This window comes from Carcharhinus amblyrhynchos, chromosome 3 (genome assembly GCF_965287045.1).
Source record: "Carcharhinus amblyrhynchos chromosome 3, sCarAmb.v2.hapA, whole genome shotgun sequence".
Taxonomy (NCBI): domain Eukaryota; kingdom Metazoa; phylum Chordata; class Chondrichthyes; order Carcharhiniformes; family Carcharhinidae; genus Carcharhinus; species Carcharhinus amblyrhynchos.
The window spans coordinates 44,771,734-44,787,485 of record NC_137326.1 but is presented as its reverse complement, the minus strand read 5'-3'; the positions used below and the strand labels follow the sequence as shown (position 1 = coordinate 44,787,485).

Sequence of the window (15,752 nt, the reverse complement as noted above, 5' to 3'; positions counted from 1 at the left end):
GCATCCACAGTATTTTGTTTTTATCAAAAGATAACTGGTCATTGCTTAAGTAATTTTCATCCTGTCTTTAAACTTTGCTGTTTAATAGCTCTTTCTTCACTGTAAAGTATATTTTTTTTATTAATTTAATGGGATGTGGGTGTCGCCAGTCAGTCCAGCATTTATTACCCATTTAAAGTTGGCAGATTTCCATCCACATGGGATTTTTGCAACAATTCAGTGGTTTGATGGTCTACTAGTGCTAGCTTTCTATTTCTGAAATTATTTGTTTAATTGAATGTATGTCCTGCAGCTGCAGAGTGGGATTTAAACTCAAATTTCCAGATTGTTAGTCTAGGCACCTGGATTATTAGCCCAGTAACATAGCCATTCAGGGGCGGCTTGTAGCACAGCAGTTAGCACTGCTGCTTCACAGCTCCAGGGACTTGCGTTCGATTCCTGGCTCGTGTCACTGTCTGTGCGGAGTTTGCACATTCTCCTCGTGTCTGTGTGGGTTTGCTCCGGTTTCCTCCCACAGTCCAAAGATGTGCAGGTTAGGTTGATTGGCCATGCTAAAAAAATTGCCCCTTAGTGTCCTGAGATGTGTAGGTTAGAGGAATTAGTGGGTAAATGTGTAGGGATAGGGCCTGGGTGGCATTGTGATCAGAGCAGACTCGATGGGCCAAAGGGCCTGTTTCGGCACTGTAGGGTTCTATGTTCTATTATGTGAGTGTTTTGCATTGTCTTCAAGTAACAAATCCTTTGTCATTGCATTACGTCCTTTGAGTTAGTAGAATTGAGTTAATTGTTTTAGATAAATGTGTGTGATATGCCGATGCAGTTTTATATGCTAAAGTCATATGAATGTAACTGTGCAGCTAATTTGATGACACCATGGAACTTGCTTTACTGTATGACAGCATCTTCTAGTCAGCCTTGGGCTCATGGTAGTTCTCTAAACCCCAATCCGAAAACCTAATTATATGATCTAAGCTGACATTTCAGTGCATCACTGAGGGAGTGCTGCACTGTCAGAAGGTGCCATCTTGCAGATCCAAGACCATACCTACATTCTTGGGTCCTGGCACTATTCAAAGAGGAATAGCGTGTTCTCCCTGTGCCTTTGCCAATATCTGCCCTTCAGCTGTCATTATATATACAGATAATCTCAATATTATTTGTGGGATCTTGCTATGTAAAAATTGATTGTCGCTTCCCTTTCTGTTTTTCTCTATCTTTTTCTCTCTCTAGCTCCTTGTCTTTTCTCTGTCACCCTTCAAGTGACACTATAAGTTTCAGTAAACGTATAGATTATTCAGTATATTGGATAATTCAGATATATATTTTATTGATTAAGATAATATAAGGTCAATTATATTCTAAATGTTGACCACCAAATTGGGAAAAAAAGGTTTAGTGACAATTGTGGTGTCCACAAAAAAAAGCACATCATAAATGATGTTAAAGAAATCATAATTTCAAATTGATTCAATTTGAGTTAAAAAAGTGATCCTAGATAAATGAAATGGCAGTATAATCCATCTTGATGTTTATGAACTAAAAAAAATAAACTCCTTTTTAAGAAAGTTTTGAACAGGTCTTTGTTCTATGGTGCCAGTGCTTGTTCAGTCTTTGAAATCTTATACAATGCATTAGTGTTTGAAACCTAGATGTCCGTTGGGATTTATTAAGTCTGCACTGAAGTGCTTCAAAAAAGAGAATGATTGCAATTTTTTTTAACCATTCTGTATAATTGGATACAATGCCTGATCATGAACGCTACCTTTGTATGTGAGCCTGTTTTTAATTTTTTCTGAGTATTTGTTCTAAAGCTCTGGAATGTGCATGTCTCAACTCCGGCAGATGTCAATATGCAATGTAGTTTAGTCTGTACTTTCACATGCCACTTTTGTTTAACTGGGTGCTCAGAATGAAGAATTGAATCAAACATATGATCTTAATCAATAGGACTGCTGAACTTTCAGAAACTTTATTTATGTAGATTTCATAAACAATCCCACTAGTCCTGTCAGCATAAATTTGACATTTTTGCTGCAATTGATATAGGCTGACTACATTGAGGACACCCTGGAATTCAAATTCAAATTCAAATTAAATTTGTACATGTGCAATTTATAAGAATTTGTCATTGTATTGCAGTGCATTAGAGGAAGATCATGTTTTGGCCTAATTTATCAATCATGGAGTGAAATTTAATGTCAGCAAAATAATGAATTTCCAGCCCATTTTACACCCTGCCCATTTTGCATTCTCTCTGAACACTAATTTCACCTAAATGGAGTTATTTGTACTCTCTGCTTTCACTTCCATTCAAGTTGGCATTAAACCCCATCAGCAACAGCCCTCTGAACCCTCTCTGATTTGGAGCTAATGCTCTTCCTCACCTGACCTCGCACCTTTAGCTTCTGTCTATGTTGGTGCTCTCACTCTATATTACCACTCAGAAGATGTAACACCCTGCTTGCCACGTCATATAGCACTGCTCCTGGCCTTTTCAGTCTTCCCCTCAGAATAGTGTTTTGTCTCCTCTAATTTCTCTTTAACTTCAAGATCACTTGAAGTACAGTTGCTAATGCATGGCTTTTCAGCTGCTATAAACTGTCAATAGAAATGTGGTTTGTGAGAAAAGTCTTGCTTAAAGTAGGTAGCAGGAAGAATATTATGCAGTAGTATCAAGATTTGAGAGGAATAGCACTGAGGAGAAATGTTGTTAGTAAGCACTGATGGTGGCTCCCAATTACCCTGGAAGTTAACGAAAATAACTTGTCTTTAAACAGCACTTTTAATGTAGTAACGAGTAAAGTGTTGTTAACATTTTTGACATTGAGCCATATTTGCCTTTAATATTTGCTAAGTTACAAGGAGAATCTTAAGGCAGGAAATAGATTTAGAAAGGCAGTGAGGTTTAGGAAGAGGAGATCGAGTCAACTGGAGGCGCTGTTGCTCATGGGGATGTGTAGGAGATCCAAATTGGAGAACTGCAGACAGCTTAGTAGATTGTCGAGTTGGATGATATTCGAGAGATAGGCAATGGAGAGATTTGAAAACAAAGATCAGAATTTTAAAATAGAGATTCCGCTCAATCAGAAGCTAATTAAAGCCCGCAAGCACATGAGATGATGGGTGAAGGGGGTTTGATGTGAGTTGGGATAGGGACAAGATAGTTTTGGATGAACTTAAATTAATGGGGATGGGAGACTGACCTTTGGAGTAGTCAAATCTAGATGTAACAAAGCTTTGGATAATGGTTTCAGCAGCAAGTGAGATGATGTAGGGTGGAGTTAGGTATTGCTATGAAAGTGGAACTAGGCAGTCTTAATGATGATTAAAATTTAAATCTCTAGGTCAAATGTAATACCAAGGTTGTGAAGGTCTTATTTATTCTCCTCTAAGACTCGCCCAGTAGAGGAGTGGAGTGGGTATCTGGGAAGTGGAGTTGTGATGTGGATTGAAGGCAATGCTGCAGAATTTGGCTTGAGTAATAAAGGTGAGGCTGTTGGCGCTCGCTGTTTATTACTAGGTAAAATTGACAGGAGCTTCTGGCATTCTCTTGTGCAGTTAGAGATCTGTAAGTTACTGTCAGAGATATCATGCATTGCCAGAGGTTTCACTGCTGCAGTCTTTGTTGAAGTAATCTGGATAAAAATTACTTTTTTATGATTTTAAACTAACATCCCACTATTATATTAAAGACCGAACAATTTTTACTTTGAATCAGGAATAAATTAATATAAGAAGACATATTCGCTGCTGAAGAACCACCTCTGCCTCAGAAAAATTAATTTCACAAGCATCAAATCTCATTTCATCAGAATAAAATATCACAGATGTTTAGAAAAATATAAAAATTAATTTAAATTTTATTTCCATTAAAATTTCTCCCTTCACCGCTTGTGTATCCCGATGTTTATTTCTCTTTCCAGTGATTTTAACTGCAATGTTTACTTTCTGCTTTGCTTTTTAAGTGGATGCTGTCAGCCTCACAACTCCCTGTCCTATTCTTGGATACCATGGCTGGGACCCAAAAAGGTTCCCCAATTTGCGTCAAAATGGAGTAACTCCCACCGATTTTTTTTTTAGCGTGATTTTCAGACTGTGATGCACAAATTGTTAGAGTTTCAGAGTGCTCTAGCAGGATTCCCTCTGAAAATCAGGGTGGGGTCTGTTCCCATTGGAGAGGCCTGCAGCATAGTGCTGAGCACACCACTGTGCATGTGCTGATCTGTCAGTGGCGAGATCAGTGCATGTGTGGTGGCGGCGCATTGTTAGCCAGCTCTGCAACCCCCTATCACTGGCCTTCAAACCCCCCTCTGATTGCTGGCCTCCCGGATATCCCTGGGCCAGCCCCAACCGCCCCAACCCCTGGCAGACCTGATTGCCATCCTCCCTCCCTCTGTCTGCGACCCCTGTGCAGAGTGCAGCGGGACACCCCACCCCCACCAATCGCCTTGCCAGTCTGACACTGCCCAAGGGGTACCACCCTTTACCCCCACTGGTGGCCCCAATGATCGCGATTCACTCCAGAGGGGTCGGGTCAGCTGTTCCCCGCTGGTGGGGAGCAGTTGTAAACCCTGCCGGAGTAAACCACTCTGGATAGGGCAGTGGAGGGAGACACGTAGTGGCCCGCAGACTTCAGCTAGTCAGATGGAAATCCGGATTAGAACATTGAAATCAGCTCCACGCTGATTACATAAGAAATAGGAGCAGGAGTAGGCCATCTAGCCCTTCGAGCCTGCCCCGCCATTCAATAAGATCATGGCTGATCTGTTGTAGCTCAGTTCCACTTTCCCGCCCTCTCCCCATAACCCTTAATCCCCTCTCTTATCAAGAACCCATCAACCCGCTTCTTAAAAATATTTAGCGAGGCAGCCTCCACCACTTCAACGGGCAGAGAATTCCAGAGATTCACCACCCTTTGAGTGAAGAAGTTCCTCCTCAACTCCGTTCTAAACCGCCTCCCCTTTATCTTGAGGCTGTGCCCCCTAGTCCTACTGTCTTTTTTGAGCGGGAAGAGTCTCTCCACCTCTATCCTATCCATCCCATTCATCATCTTATACGTCTCAATGAGATCTCCCCTCATTCTTCTAAACTCTAACGAGTACAAGCCTAGTTTATTCAGCCTCTCCTCATAGCTCAATCCCCTCAACTCCGGTATCAGCCTAGTAAACCTCCTCTGCACTCCCTCCAGGGCCAAAATATCTTGGTCCCAGAGGCACGTGGAGGCAGTGGCACCCAGCGGGAAGCCCGCAGAATGGTATCTGCTGATGCCTCCTGGCCCGTTGCGCTGCTAGAGCAGAACAGTGGGCTGGGAGAATTCCCCCCCACCTCCTGCAAAAGACTCCAAAATTCACTGATGTTGGGAGAGAGGATGAAGGTCCTTTAGAAGCTGTTAAAACTATGGGATTGCTTTATTTAAAATCACACACTAACTGGAAACTCTGGACCACTGGCTTTGGTGTTCCCAATAATTACTCAATATATGTGTTTGCTTGTGCAGCACGGATGACAAGCAATCTGTCAATTCAGGTACAGTGGTTTGGAGGTGGAGATGAGATAGAGTTGGGTTGGGTGTTGTCCACTTGCATATGGGATCCGAATATTAAATGCTGATGGTTGGTGTACATTGTTCCACTGTATTGTCATTAGTTGCATTTGGAAGGGCAATCTGGGCATAATGTGCATTGCTTGTTTTGAATTTTAAAAAGATAATTGTATCAAATCTGTACTTTGTTTTCAACCTCTTTAAATTTGACAGAGTACAAATTTAAAGGCTGTTGCTTGTGCAGACCTAATTTCAAATTGCAAATACTCTGAAAAGCACATTGCGTAAAAATACATTACATTTATAACTTACGTGCCAGCTGTTGTTATTCAGAATTGGTGAAAGACCTGTTTTGTCACATCTGCTTAAATTTGTCCAAAAAAATAAATGAAGCAAAGTCTCCAAATTTGTATTATCAAACTCTGATATACACTGGGCCAGTATTTGTTAGAATATCACTTCAGGATAACTACTTCAAATGGTCAGAGCTGAAAAGCTGGCATTCCTTGCCCATCCATTGCCTCTGCTGTATGTATGCTTTTGGCCTTGTCCTTAAAAGGCTCTTTTCTCAGTGACTGTTCCTACATCAAAGAGCCCAAAGAAGATCAATAATTTCAGTTTCATAAGTAGATTTTCTAATCTAATGAAGCATCTGATGTTAGTTCCATCCAGAACAAGTGCTCTGAAATTCTGATGAATGGAATTTTCCTCCTTTCAGGGATCATTGGCTATTGACCGGTGTTTGATCTGCTTCAAGTTAGTGAACTTGTTAATCAGAGAAATGTCTTAATTATAGTAGTTATAACACAGAATCTGCTTTGTGTACTTTCCAGCAAGCCTTAAATTAGTTTTGTATGTACATAATCCATTATGTAGTTCTAGGTATATATTATTTCTTTGTACTAATATCAAAGGTACTATATATTCACTAAATTTCAGCACATTGTAAGCACTGATTTAAAATATCTTTCCAAGAAAATAGGGCACAGTAGAGGATGAGCTTCTCCAGTTTTACATGTAGTTTATTTTAATGCTTTCATGAATTAGAATTTGGGACTGTTATTTCTAAATTCAATTATTGGCACATACTTTGATGGAGCAGGGCATCTTGTAACAAGTGCTGTTAAATTAGATTTTTTTCCCCCTTAAGTTTTTCACTCGGTAGGTTGCTGCAAGAGCTCACTGATAACAGTATGCTGAGGACAAGAGAGCATCTCAGACCTTGGCGAATGACAGGAATAACAATGGGATTGATTAGTGTTATTGAGGAACAAAAGAACAGGGCATATCGGAGTTTGATACCAGCGCCAAGAATAAAGGCAATTAATGCACAAATGCAACTTCATGGAACAAAGACGACATGGTGGGTGAGATGCAAATTTCATAAGGCTAACAAAGCAGTGCAGTTAGTGCAGTAACATGTGGCAATTCATAGGTTTCTCTTGCAATAAGTTTGATTTAAGGATTCACACATTAATAGCATATCGCTTCTCGGCCTTTTGGCTAAGATCCAGTGTAGTATTGACATGCTGCACTTGGTTGAAGTCATTAGGTTACATTTCAGCTTCATTTGAAGCAATTTTTTAAAGTGGCATTTCGGCCTTTTGGCTAAGATGCAAATGAGATCAAGCCTTGGAGGAGGAGCTACACCTACTCCAATCAGCTTGGATCATGTAGATCAAGCCCAAGACAGGAGATGAGAGCCCTGTCTTGTCAGCTTGGATCGGGAATGTCCCAACTTGTTGGGGCTCTGAATTGGCTTTAATTTGACTTGATTGGATTGGAATAAAGTAAACAAAAAAAAACACTTCTTGGCCTTTTGACTAAGATCAAGTGTAGTATTGACATGCTGTGCTTGGTTGAAGTCATTTGGTTACATTTCAACTTCATTTGAAGCAATTTTTCAAAGTGGCATCACGGCCTTTTGACTAAGATGCAAATGAGATCAAGTCTTGGAGGAGGAAATATGCCTACTCCAATCAGCTTGGATCATGTAGATCAAGCCCAAGACAGGAGGTGATGGCCTGTCTTGTCAGCTTGGATTGGGAATGTCTCAACTTGGTGAGACTCTGAGTTGGACTTGATTTGATTGAATTGGATTTTTTTGCTTTCTTAATAGAAAATTCTGAATTGTTATTAGAAACTTGTGTTACTTACGTACGCAGACGAAGCTTGTGTCATGTTATTTCTGCTGTTAAAATAACTGACGAAGTTTGTCAAATTATTATCATAACCATTTGAGACCATTCGCACTGTCTTAGGCCCCTCCCATTGTAGATACAAGCTATTTGTGCAATTTCATTCAATTAGTACTTAAATATTCCAAAATCCAATGAATTGCTCCATTTTGACCTGTGCTGTTTTGCAATTCCTTTAGTACTGACACTGAAATATAGAAAAAAAAATTTCCTTCAAATTTTAATCCGGTTTTTGAAACTCAGGTTATTTGCTTGATCAGCAAACAGTGAATTTTCATGCCCATGAAGTGGTGGAATATTACTTTTCCTTTCCTCTGGCAGTTGGCTGCATCTCAGATTGATTTAGTGTTTTGACAGAACCAAGATTTGGATTTTGTTTATTTAAATACACGAATTAAGCAATATTCTTCAGTCCCGTCTGCTTATGTAGTTCTGTTTTTATTATCATTACAAATACTCCAAAATGATTGGTGGATGCAAAATGGACTTTGCATTTCAAAGCTGAAAATATCTTTGCAGACTCGAAAGAAAATTAATCCCCTGTGCAGTTCCTCTAAAATTATCCTCTACCATCTATTATTATTACCAGTATCTGCAAGGAGATTTAACTTGTGCTTTCTCTATTGGTACAATTTTAAGCAGGAATTTAGAAGTTTTTCTTTATATATGCTTTAAAGACATTGGGCTGATTTTTAACTTGTTTTTAGGCTGGCGGGAGGGTCATAAATTCCCCAAGTGACCTTCCTGCTGCACTTTAACCCTTCCCACAACCTATCTGCAATTTTATGTGGGGCAGGCAAGGCCTGGGGAGTCAATGCTCACGCTAGTTAGGTGGCCAATTATTAGCTATTTATGGGTTGCTTCACGCCCAGCCTCAGCTTTGATGTTGGTGGAAAAAGTTCACGGGTGGGGTAGCAGCGCTGCTACTGACACCACTTGGACTACAGATAACAAATTTCAGAGGTGGGACTTCCACCTGAATCATTCTCTTAAAACAACAGAGTCAAACAAAATAAACTAACTGACTGGGGAAACAACCCCTTAAAAGCACTGTAACAAAAGAGAAAATCTGAAGGGAAATTATCTAATTCAGTTAAGTTGTTTGAGACAGATGAAGCTTTCTCTAAAGAGAACAGACCTAGTTTATCATAGAATCATAAATGGAAGCAGGCCATCTGACCATTCAGTGAGAAGTCAAAAGTCTGACTAACTCAACCATGAATATATTCAGTGGTCTAACCTCCACTGCTCTGAAATGGGGTGGGAAGGAGGGAGATGGCCCCCCTTTTCATCTGCCCCACTATAGCAATTCCCACTAGCTGTGGAAGGCCTCCAGTATACGAATGGACGCTATGTGTTTCCTCTCAAGTGACTGTGGCCATGGAAAAGAGGAGGGCAATAGGGACGAATGACCCTTTTGGCCACCCACTGTCTGGATATGTTGTTGGTGACTTTGGTCAGCACCAGGGGCAGTCTAATAAGGAGGTTTTCCTCTCTGTCCACTCCCCTCTGCACTCAGTGGCTAAAGATTGGGAGCGAGGGATGAAGCATAGCCATTTGAAGCAAATGAAGCAGCCCCTTCAAAATGTCAAAAAGGGGCTGCAATTCATGTCAGCATGCAACCAAAACTTCTAAAGGCCAAAAAAAAGATAGAGGCAGGGGAGCAGAGGTCCTGCCTCCAGCCAGTTAACAATCCATGGGGTTTAAATGACTGATGGGCTGTTTTGATTAGTGAGGGTTCATGGCATAGCGGGGTTGGAAACTTTGCTTTCTATAAAATACTGCCTTTGGTTTTTGAAATTAGGTAATTGGTATAGGCCAAGGAGGCCACATGCTTGGCCCTCAATATTTGCTGACCTCAGCTCGGGTGATATAGAACACTATATTTGACTTCTGCATCCAGAATCATTGATGTTGGTTATTTAACTCACCAAGTCTGTGACAACTCATCCGAACCCTTTGCCTTTCTCTCTTTTGCTTTTCAAGCTATTTCCATTTAGATGATTATACAATTGCTGTGATTGAATCTCTCACTCAAAACATATTCTGATGCCAGTCATCTTAAATTGGTGTCATATGGTTCTTAACCTTTTCACCCAATGAAAACGGTTTCGCCCTGTCTACCCTGTCCAGACCCCTCATGACTTTGAACGTCTCTGTCAAGTCTCCTCTCAACTTTCTCTAAAGAGAACAGACCTAGTTTAGTCATAGAATCATAAATTGGAGCAGGCCATCTGACCATTCAGTAAGAACATAGCTGATCTGATGTGAGGCATTATTTCCTTGCCTGTCATGAATAACCCTGGACTCCCTTTTTGGTCAAAAGTCTGACTAACTCAACCATGAAAAGATTCAATGATCTAACTTTCACCGCTCTGAGATAGGGTGGGAAGGAGGGAGATGCCCCCCTGACCCCCGCCCCTCTTGCCTTGTTGGGGAGCTGTCCTCTCCTTGTCTTGGAGGTGGGGTGGTTTCCCTTGTCTGCGGGCAGGGGATCGCCTGTCTTTGTGGAGGGCGTTGGACATCGTGACAGCATGCGCTTCCTACATCCTGGACAATAAGGGAAGAAAAGTCAGCTATGCAGCTGGGGAATTACATGCTGCTTTTCCAGCACTTAAAGAAAAAAGAGAAAATTTCTGGATTTGTATTTTTAGTAAATCTACAAACAATCACATTGATAACTTCCAGAGATGATAATTTCTCTTCATATGTGCATTTAAGAGGGAACAGTCCTTGAAATTTTGAGTCAGACTGTGTAGAAATTGCATAAGTCACTTGACCCTCGGCAGCCATCTGAACTGTTGTGTTCGAGTCCATTGTCATGTAAAAGACAGTTCCAGAACATTGCATACTGAGTGCAATCCATGTTTAGTTCTGAATAGGGCATGCCTTCACTGGACATGACAAACGTAAGATATTTTATGTCCAGCAGGCAAGCCAAGCTTCATCTTAATATCTCATCCAATATACGGCAGCTCTTCCAATGCAGCTGTGTCTCAGCATTGCACTGGAATAGCATCTTTGAATGTTTCCATACAGAGTAATTCTACTTACAAAGCTTTATGATGTTTGTGCCTCTGAAGTATCTATAAACTTAACTTTTGCTGCATTAATTTGAATGTAACAGGCTTCAGCTTCTCAAAAAGCTATAAATGGTTAGTATTAACCAATGTAACTAATTAGTAATTTGCAAGAGATTAGTCTAAAAGCTTGGGCAATGGCTAACCATGCTAATTTCTTTTGGGGTAGTGTGCTTCAGCACAAATAATTGACTGCTTAATCGTATATGCAAAAAAAATTGTCAGCTATCCATTTTAAAACAATAGTTGCTTTTATGGATTCATGACAAGACAATTTGTGCTAAAACTATTAAATTAAGAAACCTTGGCTGTATTCTTTATTAACAGTTAAAAGACATTTTGACTTTTGTCATAGGTTTGAGCTTGTTGAACAGCTTCTGGGGGTTCTTAATATTGTTGGAAACACTGGTAATTTCTGAGTGAACATATCCAGTTGGTGCATGAAAAGCACTTATTATCTCCTTTTAAAGCATTTGATTGGTATCCCAGTAATTATAATAGATACCTAATATTTTGAGAAAGGCTTTTCTGTTTTTTAACTAGGTTTCTTTTTATAATTCTCACTACTTATGTTTTCTTGTTATGTCGTATAAATCAAATTGTGTTCAGAGTTCTTATGTACAATAGAATGTCCTTCGGTAGATGTTCACCATAGATTCCCAACCGTAGATTCTTTATCATGTTTTAAACTCTAGACTATTAATGATTTACTACAACTAGTCAAATATTTATTAGCTGTAAAAATGATATGTTCTGCTGTAACCATTGGTAGCACTCCATTTACATCTCCGGTGCCCCAGGTGTTTCCTGTCTAAAAGCTGGGAATTGCAGACTTAGCATATGATGTGTTTATAGAAGAAAAACATTTCATGTCATCAAAAAAGGCACCAAAGAATCTGTGTAAACATTTATCAGAGTTTAAGTTGGGGCTGCCAGGAAAAATCAAGTAGTTTATACCCCATTTCCCTCAACCAAACTCTACCAAGTCGCTTTCACCCATCACTCCTGTGTTTACTGGCCTACATTGGCTCCTGATCCATAAATGCTGAGATTGTTGTTTTCAAATCCCTCCATGACCACAGCTCTTCGAATCTCTCTACTCTGATACCTCTAATTCCAGCCTCTTACCTATTCACAATTTTCATTGGTCCATCATTGACTTCAGATACCTAAGCTTTGGAACTCCCTCCCTAAATCTGTCCACCCCTTTCACCTTAAGATGTTTCTTAAAATCCTTTGACCACCTGTTTTGATTTGTTGTTTTGTAGTTTGGTGTCAGGTTTATCTGATAACACATCCGCAAAGTGCCTTAAGGAAGTTGATTGCCTTAAAGGTTCTATGTAAATTAAATTTACCGCTGATCACATTAGGCTTTACCATAATATTAACACCTATTCTTGCATTTCATCTGCTGGATGGTTGAATTAAAATTAACGTGGTGTTAATTATTTAAAATGTTAGAGTATTTTGATATAATTGTGATAAAATTCTAATTAATTATTTGTGCATTTGCAAAACTGAAAATGTACATTAAGTTATTGTGTAATTTTACAAATTATTACTAACAACAGTGTGCACATTTCATCTTGTTAAAGTTACCCAAACTTTTGTGTTCAAATCATTGCATTGTACTGCAATACAAGATGTCATCAGTTATAGTGGGGCAATTACCTGCCCCAAGGCCACCTAGGACCTGCTTCTGAGGTTGGTGCGCCCAATTGGATGCTACCCCAGAGCGAAAATTGGGCCCAAGAAGTCCTTTTAAACCAAGGCAGGTATGCCAAGTCGTGAAATTTCTTGTGCTACCTGCCTCAGTAGAGAAAATCAGGCCATATATTTTATTTGTGCAGTAGTGAAATATAAATAGTGACATTTCTAACTTTGAACGTTATCCTGAGTATTTTCACAATATTGCATAAATTGGTACCAAAATCACAGTTTAAACTACAATAATTGGGACCACCTGCAAGAAAGTAAGTGATATCTGTTTCATTCTTTCTTGATATGAACAGGAAACAATCTGAGCCTTTTATATGCATATAGTCTGTATTAAGAGAATGATGCATTTTCATATTACTTTGGGAAATTGTTATAAATCAATATTTCTTCCTCTTGGGATAGTCAACCTCAATGCGTAACCTGCATTTCTGAAAACTGATCGGACATGAGTTTTCTTTTAGTTTGACATATATTATCAGCATCTGAATTTGGCTTAAATGATTTCATCTTAGAAACATTAGGACCATCAAGGATGTTCTCTCTCTCATGTTTTTCCATATTCCAATGTTTAAACAATCATACTGTCTGCCTGAATGAAAAATCTTTGTCCCTAAGCAATAATATTTAACTGTAAAGATGGGCCATTCTGAGATATACATGTGTCCCTGTCACATGACATCTCACTCTACAGATGTATTCAAATTGAATGAATTACTTGCAGTCCTGAAAAATAAAAGATAACTCTGCCTGGAACAGTGGTCAATATATTAATCTGGATGACAAAGGAGTAATTCATCCTAGTAAGACAAGCATGTTTGAATGACTTGTAGCTCAAAGGACTAAAAGTTGCATTTTCACAATCCATTGGAAACAAACAGGAAAGCTGATAATATGGCAGGTGAAGGCATCAGAAAGGGAGTTTTCTTGCTATAAAGGCCTATTAGCAGTAGCAATATAGTAACTGAGTCACTATAAAGCAACACTGCTTATTCGCTTTCCACCACAGGCAATTTGCTTGCATTTGGAGGTATGTGCTTCAGTGGGTGTTTCCTGGCCCACAGAGGAAACTCCTGGGTAGCAATGCCCATGCCCAAGGCAACTCCCTCAAATCCAGATTGTTGGAGCCCATCTACATGAATTTCATTCTGGAGCTGCAGCCTCAGCATTGGCCACCATTATTACATGGGATTTCAGCCTCCTCAGAAAAATTCAATCTTAAAAGTTGGATACCATTTTATTACTCTTGTAACATGTGAGTTGAGTAAATTGTAGCTTAATTCTTTGTGGTTCCATTTTACTTAGCCTGTTAAAAATACTTTTTAGTATTGTTGAACATGAAACCTGAAGTCAAACAAAATTAAATTAACTGGTGATCTTTTGTTCACTTACCTAAATAAAAGATTTCTGTTAATTATATGATTTATTTTTAACAGCAGCAAATATCACACAAGAAACTGCATTTTCCTTCAAATGGGAATAAATCTGCTTTACTGTTCTACAAGCCTATTTGTCCTGACAAATTTTATTGAAATATACGAATCAACATCTCCATTAAAATAGCAAACAGGAATGCTACATATGTTGGTTGGAAACACTTGTGTTGTAGAAAAAATAATTTCTAAGCTCCAATGATGGTTACCCTGGTCCCTAATTGTCTCAGCCACATAATTACAATCACAGTTGACCTTTTCCTCAAAAATACGAAAAAAGAGCCAAATCTTGTGTTTGTCAGAAACCCAGTCATATGGCTGAGTCATGTTGGGACCTTATGTAAGTCTGGACATGGGGACCTCCATGGGAATTCTCTGAGAAGTTTCACCTTGTGGTGGGTAATTTCCCCGCTCCCTAGGACTCTCCGTAAGTGTCTCCAATTTCAGACCATTCCGATACACGTGCATGAATAGTTATCCAAGAAATGTTAGACATATTAAAACCTCATCTGACACAGAGGTGATCCCTCAATCGTTCACATTGACTTCCCCCACCCCAACCAACCTGACTACAACCCAACTCACTATTCCCATCCTCAACCACCCAATTACCTTACACCCCCATTTACCCCTCCTGATTAGTTGACTAGCCTTCCCCTGACCCCTAACAAGCCCCAACACCACTACTTAACTACCCAATCCCCGACGAATCCTCCGTCTAACTATCCGACTATCTCGCAACCACCTATTACCCTAATATACCTACTTGCATCTGCTCAGCCAATCAGCTGTTCACATTCAGACTGGAAATTTAAACTTGTCATATGGCAACTGATGCTGAAACAAATTTCCAACAATGACTGTCACTCCTTGGCAGATCGGGATCAAGGTCTTCAAGGTGAGACTGGAATAATAAAACAAAGCTTCATCTCGTGGAACCTTAAAATACTGCTTTAATAAAGCTTTAATATCATTTCAATGTTTAAGTCAACAATGTGCATTTTATGTTTATTTGAAAAGAGATAATGGTAAATCCACATGTCAAATCCTGAAAAATAGGTTGAACTAAGTTTTGTCCCCAAAATTGAATGTTTTATTTGCCGCTACCATATAAATGAACATGCAGGTGATACAGGCTGTTTTGTGAATGTATTCAGGAATTTAAGACATGCCTACTCTCTGCATTGGAAGCAGTTAACATTTCAAAATACTGATGATCCATGCCAGTGTTTCACTTTTATACTCAGCATTCGATCTCTGTTTTTGGAAGTATTTTTTGAGCTTTCAAAGATTGACCAATATGCCAATGTCTGCAGTAAATGTTAAAGTATGTCTGTTGGCTGTTTCAGGCAGATGTACTGGTTGCACATTTTGAGGCTCATTCACAAACTCAGTGGGACAGAGTTCAAATTGCCAATGGCAGGATTTGATTTCTTACAACTTTTGTTTGCCTATTGCTCCATTTTAGTCAATAAATGGGATTGTAGAAAATGGGAAATACAACGTTTGTTTTGTTCAGAATATTTACTTATTGCAATGCAAGAATAAGGAATGCTGTACATTCTAAAGTAATTTGTTGTGATAATACACTTACGAAGCCTCTGTTGAGGCTCAGGAGTCATCCATTGCACCTATTTTACAAACTCATTGAGGTGTAATATTTGGATCTGTGCCATATAATGCTATTTTTATATTTATCAACAAACCCTGGTGTTCATCAGAGTGAATCATGCCACAGATTTGTAGAGTTAAATAAATAGTTGTTTTTATTACAAAGTATTCA

General features: G+C 39.3%; 1 non-coding gene across 1 annotated transcript; it reads left to right on the top strand.

Annotated features, from left to right (window-relative positions):
• Positions 1–7,025: 7,025 nt before the first annotated feature.
• LOC145341684 (U2 spliceosomal RNA) lies at positions 7,026–7,217 on the top strand. Its single transcript, XR_013886438.1, has one exon. It is a non-coding gene; the product is annotated as a U2 spliceosomal RNA (small nuclear RNA).
• Positions 7,218–15,752: the final 8,535 nt, after the last annotated feature.